This window comes from Gopherus flavomarginatus, chromosome 5 (assembly GCF_025201925.1).
Source record: "Gopherus flavomarginatus isolate rGopFla2 chromosome 5, rGopFla2.mat.asm, whole genome shotgun sequence".
NCBI classification, from domain to species: Eukaryota; Metazoa; Chordata; order Testudines; family Testudinidae; genus Gopherus; species Gopherus flavomarginatus.
In genome coordinates, this window is record NC_066621.1 from 133,777,653 (window position 1) to 133,795,375 (window position 17,723).

The following is a 17,723-nucleotide window of genomic DNA, read 5'->3' on the forward strand; positions in this document are numbered from 1 at the left end:
CTAGGAGACCTCTTGGAGAGGCAGGAAAATGTTATAGGCTCCACTGCCAAAAATACACTGAAGACACCCAGCTTGATCGTCTCACTAAGACACTTGCCCCATCACAAAGATGTCACAATGTTGACAAGAGATCAGCACCAGGAAGAAGAACAGCTGACTCAAACTGAACTGGAGCAAGGTCAAAGTGATGCTGATGGGAAGGGAAAAATGCTTTGAGGAGCCCGTTCAGACTCTGACATCACCATATGTCAACGTAAGAAGCCTTGAGGTCCAACACTCATTGCTAAGGATACAATTTGCTCAGACAGGTCATGGATTCTGTGACTTTAATAGATGTCTGTGACTTCTTCAGCTACAGTGTGTGGCAGGGTATGGGTTTTGGCTTCAGCCCCTGCGGTGGGGCTCCAACTTTGGCTTCAACCCCGCCGTGACCATACCCTGATTTTATACATTTTTACCATGAATGTTCTATGAATTTTGCCTAATTTTACAGGACAAAATCGTGTCCATACTCATCACTAATCATGAATAGGCTGTCAGTCTGTCATGGAGGTCACAGATTCCGTGACTTTCCGTGACCTCTGTGACTTCTGCAGCGGTTGCTGCTGGCTCAGGGGCTGCCCGAGCCAGGCAGTCCCTGAGCCAGCAGCAGCAGTTTGGGTGTGTGGGAGGGGGCTCAGAGCCAGGGGCAGGGGCTTGGGGAGTGTGTGGGAGGGACTTACCTTAGAGTGGGGGGGGGCTCCCCGGCTTCCACTGTCATGGCCTGCAGCTCCTACATGGCAGAGGGGCTGGTGGGGTGGCTCCGCGCTGCCTGTGCCACAGGCTGTTGTTCCTGGCCAATGGGAACTGCGGAAGCTGGCGCTTGTGGCGGGAGCAGTGGAGTCCTTGCCCTGACCCCTGCCTCCACAACCTAGGAGCTGCAGGGATGCTGAATCGGGTAGGAAGCCCCTTCCAGCACCGCCAACCCCATCCCTAAGCACCAGCAGGGGTCCTAGGCTGAGTGCAGTGGCCTGGCCCTCTCCACCCCCAGCACCGGCGGTGTCCCTGCACCAGGGCCGGCTCCAGGCCCCAGCGCGCCAAGCACGTGCTTGGGGCAGCATGCCGCGGGGGGTGCTCTGCTGGTTGCTGGGAGGGCGGCAGGCGGCTCCGGTGGACCTCCCGCAGGCATCCCTGCGGAGGGTCCGCTGGTCCCACGGCTCTGGTGGAGCATCCACAGGCATGCCTGCGGGAGGTCCACTGGAGCCGCAGGACCGGCGAGCGGCAGAGCGCCCCCCGCGGTGTGCCGCTGTGCTTGGTGCAGTGAAATGGCTAGAGCCAGCCCTACCCTGCACTGCCCGCCACCAAGAGCACCTGCAGTGCCCCTGTCCAATTTTTAGTCAGGGCAGGTATTTTTAGTAAAAGTCATGGCCCATGGCCCGTTACCTGTCCATGACTTTTACTAAAAATACCCGTGACTAAAACGTACCCTTAATCATGAATGCTCAGCTAGCAACAGTGGTGAGAAATGTCTTCCATTCTCAGCTTGCCAGGCTTCATCCCTTCCTCTTGGATGAGAATCTAGCCACAAAAATCTTTGTATTTGTCACATCAAAACTGGATTACTTTTAATTCAGTGTATCTGAGGGTGAAGTGGAGGCAACCTAGAGACCCCGGCTTGTGTAGAACACAGCTTAAAAGGACAAATCATATGGAATATGCACGCCACACCTTGCACTGGCTCTCAGGTCATCTTCTGCCACTAAATCCATATCCTGGGCTTGATCTGAAAGGCTCTGAACTGGTTAGAAACTATTTACATAAAAGATTACCTGTCTGTGAAATTCAGCTATATTCCTGCCCTGGACAAATCTCACAAAAGTTGGTGATCAAGTGTTCATGATCAAGGTATCCATATCTCTCGGGTAGGTAAAACAATTTACCAGATGGGATAAGTCTGAGCTCAAGCCTAACCATCTTCAGATTATCTTGCAAACCTATACGGTAAGTTTGCAAGTCACCAGATGGCACTGTGAGACAGTTTTACATAGTTTGTTTAACTGACTGGATAGGCAGTTAGATCTTGGAATAAACGCTATGTTGTTAGTTATGGTACAGTTCATTTTAGAAACTGTGCATTGTCATTTGTAATGTTTGTTCTTTATGGGTGTTTCTCTGACTGGAATACTTCTTCTGTTGCAGAAATGCTGTTTACAGGACATGCACACAAGCAAATAAACATTACATGATATGGGAAAATAATTACAAACCTGTTCACTAAACGCTTCCTGCCATAACCAAAGACAAGGTATTATTAACATGCACAACCTGTTTAGTTGTATATTATTAGTGTAATATACAGTAATTGTTGCTGTGTTCTACCCCAGAAGTGGCCATATTCAGTGACAGATGAGCAATCCTTATATAAACAGCCTGATTCATTCTCAGTTACTAAACGGCCTGATTCTTCTTGCTATTATCCTGGATTTGCATTTACTTCAGTGGCGATACTCCTGATTTACACTGGTGTACCTGAGTATAGAATCAGACACAAAAAGTCCATAAAGCACTTGGTATCCAACTGCATTAAAGGTGCTATATAAATGTCAGTTGTTGTTATAAGTAATAACCACAGTCAGGCACTTTAGGCATCATGTTGAGAAGTGACACTACTCAGGTGTGTTTGAAACACTTGGTAGTGCTGCATCCCAGAGTACAAAAGACCATAGCCTTAGCTGGTGTAAGTTAGCAAGCACCATTATCTTCAACAGAGCTACACCAGTTTACACCAGCTAAGGGTCTGGCCCAGAAGTTGAGATGTCTCGCAGGCTGCAACTCGCACTAGCTCTGCCTGTTGTTCCTTCATGCTTTAATTACAGAACTGGAGATGGTTGTCTGTCTTTGGAGTGTTGTTGGGAATGATATAAGGACAACAGTTTGAGAATTCAAATTATACTACAGATCATCATGTTCCACAAGAAGCAAAAATATTTTGACTATTCAACTAAGCAAAGCAGAATGGCATCATATATATCTGCACATGTGAAAACCCATAGGTATATGATTTATACTGCTTTTAAGTGGCTTTGTTAACTAAAGTTCTCTGGTATATTTCAGTGCTCACTTAGACTTAAAAAAAAAAAACAGTGTTAAAGACCAGCATGTTATTAATTGTTCTTATTTATTGATAGGAGCCCTATAGCACCTAGGAGCCCTAGTCTCATATTTTTGCATTTTTGCTATTATCATGCATAAAGGATAACTCTGAAATAATTACAGTTAATCCCTGATTTTCACAAGCATTGTGTTATATACAAGGCATTGAGGTATCAGTCATAAAGATATTATTAGAACAAGACTAATATAAAAGGATGATGTACTGTAAGATTTCCTTAAATTGCACTGTATGTAAAGTCAACACAGCCTCCATGTACAACATTATGAAAAGTTAATATCTGCTGTATCCAAGTAATTGATGTGTGTCAACCCAAATCTTTTTTTTTTTTTTTTAAATCAAGGACAATTCATTCCAGCCACCTCAGCTTGACATAAAAATCTTACCCTCATTATTAGATTGTGACTGCCATAAGCTAATTATTTTTGATAGTCCTGATTGTTTCCATATAATTTCAGTGTAATTTAGTTTATCATAAATTTGAGTGAAAAATAATGAAGTTGCTTTACATTTATATTTATATCTACGACCCTACATGGAGAATTGAAACTGGTGGTGGTGTTTTTTTGTCTTGATGATGATGTAAGGAAATGGATATCTACAAATTCAAGAATTGTCCTAATAAATTGGAAGAATCTGATTTTGCACCTGGTGGGATTTTGCACATCTAGAGGGAATAATACTAATTGCTATTATTTCTTCCAGTGTTCTGAGTGTTAGAACTAAGGAGTTTTTCTATCATAGTCAAGCAACCAACTGCAGATTAGTTTCTAAAACCTTCTAATGTGGCTGGCATATGCTAGAGGAAATTAAATCAAAGCCACTTTACTGAATATAGTTGGTAGGCTTTTTAATCTAGGAAGGAAAAGGGATTTAGGTCAGAAGGCTAGACAGAGACAGGTATTTGCCATTGTGCTGCTGATTTTGTTTTCCTGAAAAATAATTACATTTCCTGTTATTATATAGTTCCCAACTCTTGCTTTTTCACTCGCACATCAGTCTCTTCTTGATACTAATGCAGAATTAAAGAATATGTATTGATATACAATTAAGGAAACTTCCTGTCTAGTTTGGTTGTCACACTAAAGAGCCTACAATTTTTATGTTACATATTTCAGTTTTCTCCAAAGCATAAAAATTTGTCCCCACAATAAATATATGCAATCTTTCTCTCTACAACATATACACAAGTCATGGGGAATATATATATATTATTAAATACAACTAACTTTAGAGTGAGTTTGCTGCAGAAAACGAAGAGCAATCAAAATAAATCGAGGTTTTTTATGTACTAATTGATAATATACGATCAGATCTGAACCTTCATGTTCCTCAGCTTATATTGGATATTTTATCAAAAAGCTGTGGGATAGATCGTAATGCTGTACTATTTTTGCCAAGGCATATTTGTATTGATAGGGTTATAACAGTATGTTGAAACTTCCCTCTAAGAAGATACTAGAGGTCATACGAAACAACAAACAGACTTTCCTTCATGAAGCTTATGTTGTTTTCATCATAGAAGATGGGGCACCCTTTTCCCCGACTGTGTGATTATCCTTGTTGAATATTGAAATCAAAAGACTGAGTATGCAAGTATACACAAACTTTTTTTTTTCATAAACAAGATGCTTTTGGCACATTATCTTTACACTGAACATGGCTTTCATTTACTTGGCAATTTATTGGGATAAGGAGAGGAGTGGGGTGGCTGGTGAGAAAGAACCTTTTTTGTTAATCGTCTGCAGGAAACAACAACAATCAATTCCCCTTCGGCAGCTGTTTTGTTCTTCAAATATACTACCACTTCTTAAACTGATGGTGAAGGAAAGAATTCATTAATTTTCAGCCAGATCAGGCTTTGGGAAAAAAGCAAGTTCTGATGCTGAAGAACAACATGGCATAATGGTGTTTTTCAAAACATCCTCAGATTTGCCTTTCCTTTTCAATGTTCTTCACTTTGCTTCTTAGAAAAGGGGTTAAAATTAGGAGGCACATTTCATATTAGCGTATTTCATGCAATAAAGCATAAATTATTTAAAATAACACGACCTTTTATCTTGCACCTTTTGAAGGAAGCAAATTAAAAATGTAAATTGGGAGCTAATTAATATGCAAATGTATTCATTCGCAGTTAACAATTAGCAATTAAACCTGCAGTGTCTACAAAGAGCACGGACAAAATTAGTAACTTAATTTATCATTAAAAAATGAAAACGTACACAAAATTTTAATTGACTTTCAAAATATTTCCCCTGCTTTTTCCTTTTCATTTTTTAATACTAAAAAAAATCATATTGTGCTTTAGATATACAGATGAAACTCGCTACTTACAGCTTTCTGGGGAAGTTCATTAAACAAGACTGAGAAGGAATCATGTTAGGAAAAGTTTGTCTTTTATAAGAGAGAAATTAAAAGATGACATTTAAGAATATTGACTTGTATTTAATATTTTCTATATAGAGACAGATATGCAGAGAGAGTACTAGACACATGTACTCTTGGAATCCATCTATGTATGCTTACAGAAACTCTGTGTGTGTGTATTTATTAAATATGCAGAGCCAGTGTGAATGTTTGTGCTTTGGTGTCTGATGCTTCAATAGAAAAACAGGAACACAGGAAATTAACAGACAATAAATAGCTGGAAATCTAAATAAGATACTCCACATAGATAGTCACGCATGTTTATATTTAATGCTTGGTTTAGTCCCTTTTTACCAGTTTTCCATTCCTTTTAGAGGACTTAAAAACCCCAAATCCCTCTGCATATATTACTGCATTTTGAATCTATTTTCTCTGTTTTCTCATAATTAGCACTGCTCTTTCTGCAGATGTGAGCGTGGGCCTTGTTTGTTTGTTTTGGGCTCTTCTTTAATTTTTTTAAAATTCTTTTTCTAATGTTGTGCAGTGTATTACAAACCAGAAATGGGAAAATACTGGGGGAGTGGAAGGAATCAAACACTTGTTTGATTGACAACTATAAATTTGCCACAATGGCATTTGTGGCCCCTTCCATTCACTTTTTCTGAATGTTTCGCCAACAAATTTTTGTTTGAAAAATGTTTGTGGAAAAGGAAAGTGTCACAGTACTCATGCAGATATTTGCATACAAGGCTTCATGGCAAAATAAGTAATACTGCAGGAAGTGTTTGTGTGGCCATTTTGAAAGTTCTTTGTGGTACTAGCAGTTATCCAATGAGGGAGCAGAAATAGTAGCACATGACTTACATGACCAATCACAGAGCAGAAAGAGAGCTTGCTCCAAAGACTGTCATTGACTTTAAAGGGCTTTGGACCCCGCTCATAGTGAATTGCAACTATCACATAATAGAATCAGCAGTTGTAGCAAATAGTTGGGACGCAATCGAAAACCCAAAATATGTTCACATGAACCAGCCAACTAATAATTATGAATCCCAACCAAGAAAAAAAATCACTTAATCAAGTTTGTTCATATACCATTTATAAATCAAAAAAAGAAGTGAATTCTTCAAATAAATTGTTCCCTGCAAACAGTTAACCCATCTCCGCTTAATACACAGAAACATCATACTCATTGCTTGTTGCAATCTTCTTTTGGTTATTTAAAGAGCACATGCTAAGCTTCATTCACAAGTATTCTCTTTCTGTTATAGTTAATTCGCTGCTAACTTTTTGTTAAGCTCTTTGCCTCTTATCAACGAAACCTTTAATTGATATTTAAAATTTATTTTCAAATTAACTGAAAGTATTGAAATTAGTACTTGTGTTCACATTTGTATTTTGAATATGTGCTTGTTTGATACAGCCAGATTTTACAACTAACAGGACAAGTCCATGTGCCAATGTAAAGGTCAGAAAGAATTTTTTAAATGGAATTTGTTCTGAGGCTGCTTGGCTTAACTTCCAGGTTCAGAGCTGGGAAGAGGCTAGGTTAGCAGTTGTATAAGATTTTGGAAGAACTGTACAGTAATAATCATTGCAACAAATGCTTAGTTCCTTTTCCATGTGTCCCTATCAGACATACATGGGTTCGAGAAATGTTTAAAATAATGCTTACATTACTTTAATAATAAAGTACTTAAAATTGATTTCATGATATAAGGAACTCCTACTTATTTCTACGTATATTTCAGCAATTCAATGTGCTGAAAATTGTCACAGCTGACTTGGATCCAGAGACAGTTATATTAACACTTTCCTCATCTTTGTGCTTGGATTAAGCACTGGAAGTAAATTTGATGGACAAGATCACATTCTGTCCAGTGATGAATGACACTGTGCAAAGACAGTGTTCTATGCAGGAATCTTTTGCAGAAGATCTGTTCAGCTGACCTCAGTCCTGTCCCTCATAAAAATGAACAAAATCCTGAAATGTAGATGCCAAAATAAATGACTTTTTGATTTAAAAAAAATCAAGAAAACACACCTTTTAGCCTGTCCTGAAAATTATATTAAAAGAATAATTTGTGAAGCAGATATATGCAGAGCATATAAACTGACATATATCATGCTTAAAATAAGGAACTGTAACCCTGACAATATATAATATACATGATACACACACACACACACCCTCTATACACACCTACATAATATATACATTGCACCTGTATACCATGGTGGTAGGCACCCCAGAAATATATAATTATACACATACTTGTTCTATATTTGCATCTAAAGTACTGCATATTAATTTCATATCTTTCATATTAAATTTCATGTGAAATACCTACTTTTCTAGGCTAGTACTAAAAATGCAAACATAGAGCAGCATGGCTTACTTTTCAAGAAATGTTTCAATAAATCTATACACATCTCATTTGTCTTTACTTCCCTGATTCTCTGTGTGTTAAACTAACAGATTTTTTCAGTAGGCACTTGTACAATTTTAAACATATTTCTCTCCTAGAAAAGCCACTTCATCAAAATAAAATCTGAAGCTAGCTGCACCTTTTCCATCCAGCACAATGTTTAAAGAACTTAATGGCCTCTCTGTATTTTTAATGGCTGGGATATTACATAGCTAACAAACAATTTCAGAATTAAGTTACCACAGTTAGGAATTAGAAAACAGGTGGCACAATAATGGTGCTTTTTCATTTCATTTATTAGAAGAGAGGAAAAAAAAACAAACCCAGCAACGTAGAGCTTCATTTATTTTCATCAGCTCCACAATAAAAGCCTGGCAATTTGCAACACCAAAATCATTTCAGGCACACATCACTCATTTCTTTAGTTTTAAAAGCTTCTTTGTGTGCCACCAAAATTTAAAAAGATAATTTATTTCCAGTTTAAAGTCCAATATGGTCTGTGCATCCTGGATGCTTATTAACACTATGTTTGCTTTCCTGGTAAACAGATGGAGTGTCAGTTTCACTGCTGGGTAATCCCCAAGGTGTTTGTGTGTGTGTGAGTGCATGCGTGTTAAACACTCACAAACAAGGTCTTAACAGCATTCCCTCCCCCCCCGCCCCCAAGTCAATTGCATTCTCAAAGTTTGCCTTGCGTTCTGGTTCATCAGCAAAGCAAAGGGAGCCTAGGTGCTAGTGCTTCAAGTCCCACCATGTCCAGTATATAATAAAGCACGTGCTAAACAAAGTGTTTTGGCTAATGTACCATTTAGTTAAGTTGCCTCTCCTCCCTAAACCTCCGATCATTCAACCTGCCTTATTTTTGCAGCATCTCTTATTAGCTGTTCTCTTTGCGTAGGAGAGAAGCTGAGTGACCCTGGCGCACCCTCTAGTGCTGAAGCTGGAGAAGTATCCCTCTTTCTCTAGCCCCACCTCAACTGCACTACGCTGAACAAGAGACAAAGCTGGAAGGAGAGGCAAGGTGCAAAGGCAAGGGCATGTTCTATAATCACTTTTCTTTGCGTTGTTTCTTTAAACGCCATGCAGCGAACATGATTTCTCTGCACTTTGCAAAGAGCCATTCTCCCTTCTCTGGTGACTCAAGCTCCCCCTGCAGACCCAGGGGGCTCGATACACAGTGTTGGCTGCTATGAGCCAAAGCCCAGGGATCACTTTGTTAGTGCCTTCGTCAATGTGACAATTTTACATTGCTTCCAGACCCATTATTTCTTCGTGTTCCGGTGCCAGAAAAAAGGTGTTTACAATGTGTGAACTTGCCTTGACTTCAGTATGCGTGCTATGGATTCAGCCGTGCTGAATGAGAACGCGAAGGAAATGTGGGTGATAGCCCATTGCTGGGAGTGATGATTTACTGTGCATGCATCCCTGCGTAAAACAGATGGGAACACACAATTCCTGAGACTTGGGGCCTTATTCTCATTTACGCTAAGGCCCCTTTACACTGTCAGACTGCCCTACAGTTTAGCAATGGATTCAGTGCCCCAACAGTGCCTGATGCCACAAGGTCTTAGCTTTACTAGTGCTAGCAGGACTCTTTCTTTTTACCTCCTTCTGATCCCTCCCCCTCTTTTTTCCTATATAGTAGAAATTCCCATTCAAAACTTTTAATTTGTTCCTAGTAGTTACAGCTGGCAGCTTGGGTGCAGAACAGAGCATTGGATCTATTAGTCTGTTTAATAAAATTTATTTATATTGAGCACACAAAAGGTGCCCTGCAAACAAATAAGACAGATGTGTTCTCTGCCCTGAGGAGCATACAGTCTGCATAGAAGATGAGATGGAACAAGTGAGAGCAACAAAAAGTGTGGGGGCAGAAGAAGAAAGCGGCACAGGAGTTACTACAAATATTAAATGTGGCCGTTAGCTGATGACTCATGCTCTGGTCCTGCAATCGGCTGCACATGGATGCAACCACTGTGCCCTTGTGGAGTCCGGCTGAGGTCAGTGGGGCTTTGTGTGGATGGAAGATTGTGTCCATGCCATCAGTTGCAGATGGGCCAAAGTAGATGTGTTGTGCTTGTGTTTTTAAGTGTTGGTATGCACATTCCATTGACCACTTCTGGATCGATTGTTCTTTAGCTCACGTCTTAGCGCTTTTGATGCAGAGGAAACTGAGTTCTACTCCTACTGTTGCTGCAAAGCTCTGATTGGCCAAAGCATACAGCACAGTGACAGTCATGGAGGCCTTGGTGGCTATATATTTGTTACAATATATTGCAAATACATTTTCATTTGAGCATTCTGTTATGACACACTACTTACTTTGGTAAAAGATTTCAACTCCTTCTGAGTGGCTTTCATCACTGTAGGAATTTCACAGGTAAATCACTGGCCTCCATGTTTGATAGGCTCTACTATAGAAATTTTCCACTTAACATCCACACATATTTAAATCAGTCTGGACAAACTTCAAAAGGTCTGGAATGTGGGATCGGATAAGTACTTACAATTTCGGGTGCTTAGCTGAACTAGCCAAACCCCTGGAAAATGTGGTGAGAATAATACTGTAACTGCCCCAATTGCAGCATGTCGCTGCATGTGTTATGGTACATCCATCCCCTGTACATCCGCATCAATGCCTACCTAGCATGCTAGGTTTACCCTGTACTCAGAGGCAAGTGCTGTAGGTGCTCCATGCACTAGGCTCTTCAGGCACCAGCCATCAGTTCCAAGAACATTTGCACGTTTCAGATGAGAAAGTGGGTTCCTTTACGAGGGCTCTCCAGACAGTGCCTTTAATGGTGATAAATTAAAATGATAAAACCAACAGTTCCCATCCCAGTACCTGGGGCCCATCCAATCCAGGGGTGTAAAAGATAACAATGACCTAGTGTAACTCTTCTGCAGTGCCCTCTTATCTCCAGGATGCAGCCCTGTATCTTCCTGCTGTGGCTACCACTGCCCCCGGCTAGCAACAGGTGTGTCTCCATACAGCTCTCAGGCCACCTGCTATCCTGCTTTTCATCCTCAGCCAGCTGCTTCTAGCCTGTTGCTCCTGCACCACCACTTTTGCATTGGCAAGTGTCACATGTATTAAGTCTCCCTCCCTTCTTGCTGGAGTATGCTTTGGGGTTTACAATGACAATCTGAAGCCAGGATCAGAATGGATTTCCTCACTCATGATGCAGCCCTGTGCTATTTGTTAAGGGTATAATGGAGGGTTGTCAACTTCTTTCAAATCAGTAGCAACATTAGCCATCGGTAGTGAAAAGACACTATAGTACAGTGGTTCTTAAGCAGGAGCCTGGGGGCCTGAGGTTTCAGGGGGATAGCCAAGCAGGGCCAGCATTAGAGGTACTGGGGCCCAAGGCAGAAAGCTGAAGCTCCACTACATGGGCCTGAAGCTCCGGGCCCTGAGCCCTGTCACCTGAGGTCAAAGCAGAATCCTGAGCACTGTAGTTTCACAGGGGCCTCACACAATTGCCCTGCTTGCTACCCCCTAATGCCAACCCTGGCTTTTATATGCAAAACACCAGTTATGGCACAGGTGGACTATGGAATTTTTGTAGCATGGCGGGGGTGGGGAAGGGGGGTCTCAGGAAAAAAAAAAGGTTGAGAACTCCTGCTATAGTAGATGAGAAGGGATAGTCCAGTAGTTAGGCCCCTAGGCTAGGACTTAAATAGAGCCAGGTTCAAGTCCCTTCTCTACCACAGACATCCTGTGTGAAGCTGAGCAAGTCACTGAGTCTATCTTGCCTCAGTTCCCCATCTGTAAAATGAGGTTGATAGTGCTTCCCACCTCACTGGGTTGCGACAATAAATACATTAAACATTTGGAGGGACTCAGATAGTATGCTAATGGGGGCTATCAGTACCTTAGACAGACAGGCCAATAATCTAAAAGAGCGTGGTAATTCCTCATAAGTGTTAGCAGGTGGGTAGATTTAGTTACATTCTGTAGTAGTTAGGCACAATAGTTATGCACATGATAAAAGGTGTCTGATTATTTGACAAAGTAAATATTAGTGCCAATGGAACAATTTACGAAGGCACATGACGGATTCTCCATCACTGATTTGTTAAATCAAGATTTGATATTTTTCTAAAAGATCTGGTCTAGGAATTATTTTGGGGAAGTTCTCTGGCCTGTGTTATACAGGAGGTCAGATCAGACTAGAACATCACAATGGTCCCTTCTGGCCTTGGAATCTATGAATGTATCACCAGTGAAACCCTAACAGCAGAGATGAACTTGGCCACAAATATTTATGCAGCCATTCTGTACCTGTAAGTAATAAACAGATATTTCAAAAGACTAGTTGCTTTTATTTTGTGGAGGACAAAGCTACAGTTCCAATATTGGCCTGGATTATGAATTGTCATATTGCCATTCTTTTTATGGAAGCAAGCATTAATTAGTAGTTAGACAATGGGATAGAAAACAGAACTTCTGGGATCCATTACCCACATTGCCACCTTAAACAAACCCCAATTCTGCAACTGCCTGGGCAGATCATTGCACCCACAGGGCGCCCCACTGAGATTAATGGGGCTCACAAAAGGGGGCTACTCACAGATATCAACAGATCAATAATTACTATAGATGAAATCCTGACCCCATGGAATTCAATGGGGCCAAGATTAATTTCACTCTATGTACTTAAATCTTACCTACATGTAAAATGGAAAGCTCAGTTAATTAGGGCTGGGACCTGCAAACAATACTCACCTTAAGCCATTCCTGGGACTGCTCACAGAGTAAGGATCTACTCAGGCCAACTTATACTAGCAAAATTTAGCCCATAAGGTATACAAGGCAGTTCAAAATGAAAGACTTTCCTGGGGTCTGTTAGCCAAAGAATATCCAGAATTAAGGTTTACAAATGAAGTTATTTTAAGAACTCTCACATTGGTTATCACCATTTAGTCATCACCAAATTAGAACGACCATTCAAACATTGTTAACACAGTGAAGTGGAAGAAAACAATAACTAACCCTTTGCCCTACACTAGCTCTTTTTATTATTCCAACACTTATATCCCAAGAAACAAGACTTCTCTTAAGCACTTGCTTTTTATAGCATCTCTCCAGGAAAAGGTGGGCCCAGTTGTGGTCTAGGTGGAGCAATAACTCTAATCCTCCCTAGACACTCCCTTATATAAATGGAAAGTCAAGCAACACCTGCACCTAAAGGGAGCTTTTTGTAGTTTTTTAGGTATGCCACTCCCCAAACACGCACTTAGCTTCTCTCTGTAAGAAAGTTCTACTAGAGCACCTGAACTTTTTCTTTGTCTGAGGTGAGATATTAAGTGTTGTAACTTATTCAAGTATAAAATGTTATTGTTATTTGCTCATGTGTTTAAGTGACGGATTTAATATTTCTTCCAGAGTAGCAGTGATGAAGTAATTCTTGGCACCAGATGTGTTTTCTGTTGATAGATAATGGACTTGTTGTTTGTAACTAGAAAACATTTCCTTTCTGGTCGGTGTTTAAATTTTCTTTCTCAGGGTGATGGGTAAGGAGATAGGGGTTCTGTTATAGATTTGTCGGTGGAAGCTGATGCACACTGAGGCCACTCAAAGGGGTTAATTTTATTTAAGCATTCAGAAATTAATATCTAATTAAACTTTGAAATGGAATGTTAAAAGCAGTGGGTGACAGACTGTCTGTAGGCGTGTCCCCTGAGGTGTTCCCTGTTTTGTGCTAAGTCTCTTCTTTGCCTGTACACAGCCTGGCTCTAGCTAATACCCTATCACAACACTTAATTCACTCACAATAATTTTTTTTTAATCTCTGCTCAGTTCTTATCCTGTTCAAACGCTCAATTGTTGCATCTCTGCTTGTGGTGTGTGTGACTAGGGAGATGTATCTCTTGCTATTCTAGCTGAGCAGATGCTTTAAAGTAGCAAGATAGGAACTTGGACAAAAGCAAGGTGACTCAGAGGCAAAGCAGCCACTCCAGACTTAACTTAAGCTGTCATGAGATGGACTTCTAGGAGTCACAGAATAGTCTATGATGCCATCTATCATATATCTAGAAATACCTAGACCTAATGGAGTGAGTTAAAGACAGAGTGACAGCCTAAACTCTGATTTCCTTTTAGTATCTTATGTTGAAATCCAGTGCTTAATACTACTTTTTGATACAGATCCTATCTACCTCTGTGATAGGCACTTTCAAAATGCCTATGGATGAATAAACTGCGGTGCAGAGCTGTATCTTGTAAAATCATTTAGGTCTCAATCCTGCGAGGGACTCAATGTGGGCAGGCTCCTGTTAAAGCTAATAAGGATCTGCATGTATAGGAGTCTGCCAGCATGGAGTCATTTGCAGGATTGTGGCCTTAGAGAGCTTATGTTAACCACAAGTGCCTCTGACATTTCCCTTATTGTAATTTGATCGTACATGTTCAGTCACCAGTGGTGAGTTCCTTAATTTTTCTTTTGCACTTGACAAGTGCATCAGTATTGTTTCCATTTGCTTGTGTTTTGTTTTAAACTGTGCTCTATGTGATATCATGAGGAAAATTACAGGCACATAAAGAATACTGTAGGGATAACAATGAAGGGGTGGCCACAAGAGCTGCTTTGACATCAGGCCAGAGGATTCCAAAGTGAAGCTGAGAAATTATATCCTAATGTTAAAGCAGTGAATAAAGCGCTTTTGATTCTGGCAGAAGTGAACCTCAGAGGCATTAGAAAGCATGACGGAATAAAGCAATGAGAAGCTCAGAATATGAATTTTATTACCTTTTGAAGAGAGGGGAATTCATTTCAGTTAACAGAATGGTCCAGGATGCTGCTTGCAAACATCACTGTGAGTTAAAAGCGTGTTCTTTTCTATTAAAACAGTGTCATGAGACACCCTTTAGGATTAGGAAAGTTCACCCAGTACTAGTGCTCTGTTCAGCTAACCACTAAATATTTTATGATGCAAAACAGACACTGATGTGAATCTTTTATAGAAGGGACAGGACTAGATAATTCTGTTTTAACACATACACACAATGGCCTGTTCATTACAGTGTGTACCACTAGCTATCCTGCTAATGGAGATTCTTTTGTACCCCAGGCCATTAGGAGTTTGTGCCTCAGGCAGAGATCTGCATTCTCTCTGGTGTTTATATGAAGTTCCAAGTTGCTCAGGGAAGTCCTAGCTGGCTCTAGGTTTGTTACGAAGTTCAAGAAAAAAAGAAAAGAAGAAAAATCATGTGAATTTACTCTTTATAAACGGTCTTACTGACAACCCTGCATAATGAAGTCCTCTCTCCAGAAGGTAGGTGCAGCGTGGGGCAGCAGCAGTGCTCCTCTGCAGTGTGCCTTGCCTGTTGACATGGGGAACAGCCTTTAGAGATGGGTAATTCACTCATTGCCAGCTAAGGGTTTGTCTACACACAGCTATTCAGGAACAGCTCCATATGTAGATGATATTCTGGAATAAGAGCGCCTTGTTCCTGTTTAGTTTAACCCAGTGACCTACAATAGGAAGGAGAGTTTCTATCTCTATGAGCCATCCAATCCCTTTGGTTTTTGGACAGTTGTATAAAAAACCCACCACCCTCCCCTTCCTTTCCCTTAACAGGCCCTTCTGGTCCATAGACCTAGAACAATGTGAGCTGGTTCGTTCTGGTGTCATCTTCTAGTCAGGATGCAGTATCCATACTGTGTAATGAAATGAGATTCCATTTGCAGGGAGTCTCCTGTTGAATGCATTATGAAAATAATAAGCATTAGTGCCCTGTATCGTAAAGACACTTTTTGTGCTTTTGTAGTGCATTGTGTTAATATCACTTTGGACCTGAATAACAACAATATGAAGCATTTATAGAATAGATTTCATTCCATTACACAAGTTCATCATCATCTTTTTGCCCCCCTGCAGAGAGAGATGACACTGAAATGTTGTAACAGGGAATTGTAAGTCAAGCTTGAAGTACACTGGCAGAGTGGTGTGGAATCCAGCGCACTCCCCACCTACAATATACCTGGCCATTAATTAATTTTCATAGACTACAAATTCACACCTTAACTTTCTAGAATATATATTAGCCATTGTTTATCATTTAATGCATAAAGAACTAAAACATCACAATAGCAAGAGGTAGATTTAGCTGGTGCCAAGTTTGCTGGTGCCACCTGGTCCCCACTTATGCTAAACAAATTTGGCTGAGGAACACCTTTGACTCTGGAGCTGGTGAATGTCTCCTACCCTCTTTGGCTGCCTAAGTCTCCTACTCTTCTTCCTCAGCTGGTAAGTGCTTAGATACTACAGTGTTCGTAGTACAAAATCCTTGGAATGGGTATTGCCTCCTCTTCCTGGTGGCACCAATCTTTTCCCCTCCAGTGATGATTGAAAGAGCCTCCCTCCTGTTGATCAATTCTTGTCTCCAGTAATTGTGGATCTGCTCTCCTTGTCCTTTCTGGATCCTGTGCCATCTTTCTGCTTTACGGCTTCCCATTGGGTCTCTCATGCCCACAGGGCCGGTGCAACCATTTAGGTGACCTAGGCGGTCGCCTAGGGTGCTAGGATTTGGGGGGTGCCATTTTCTTCGGCAGTGACCGCAGCGGCCAGATCTTTGGCCGCCCCGGTTGCCGCCAGCATTTAGGTGGAGGGAGCTGGGACAGGGGAGCATGGGGAGGGCCGCCTGTAGCAAGTGGGGGGGGGGGGCGGCATGCAGGGGAACTCCCTGCCCCAGCTCATCCCTGCCCTGCCTCCTCCCCAAGCTCGCCATGGCTGCTTCACTTCTCCCGCCTCCCAGGCCTGTGGTGCCAATCAGTTTAGGGCACCACAAGCCTGAGAGGTGGAAGAAGTGAAGCAGGGATGGCGTGCTCAGGGTGCTCATGCTCATGCACAGAGCAGGGGTGAGCTGGGGGGGGTGCCTCAGGGCGGAGGGTGAGGGGTGGGGAGCTGCTGCAAGGGGGGAGCCTCAGGGCAGGGGAGCGGGGGGGGGGGGAGGTGCAAGATGGAAGTTTCGCCTAGGGCAAGAAACATCCTTGCACCGGCCCTGCACGCCCAGCTATGTGCAACTCTTCTCTCGCTGCCATCAGACTGATTCCCTCAGCTGCCCACTCCTACCACCTGTCTTTTCTTTCACTCAGCTGCTAAAGAGACCTGCTCCAGACCTGCCTTTGGTGTTCTGTTTTTGTACAGTGCCTAGAACAGTGGGGTCCTGGTCTCTGACTAGGGACCCTCAGCACTACGGTAGTACAAATATGAAATAATAGGCAGATATTTTGGGTTTTTTTGTACCGCCTCTCCCATGAGTTTTGTGAGTGCTTTTCATTTGTATTTACACTATTGGTTTTGGACTTTGTATGTTCTGTGTTTTTTATACTTCTGAGGGTTGGAATTTATGCGTGTACTGGCATGTATTTTACAGGGCTGATTCTGGTTGTGTGCTTGTTTTTATCCTATATTTTGTGTTTTTTTACAAAAGACACCTTGTATCTTGAGTAGAAATTTACAATAGGTCAAAGTGGAAATAAAATGTTACTAAATCAATGGTAACAATTTATACTCGCTTTGTAATCTTTGTCTTGGTATAAATGACCATACAAAGGACAGCTTAATAGAGAATTAGGCTTTGTATCTTTAAGCCATGTTGTTAATTTGAAAAAGATTCACTGAATCCAATGTAGTGCATAGGAAGTAATTTGCTAAATACCATGTAATACAAACAGTAAGAAATGTCTCAATGGAGGGATCAGAACTTTTGGGGGGTAAACAGAGCTGAGAGTTGCACATTCTACTCTACTGGGCAAACAGAAAAGATT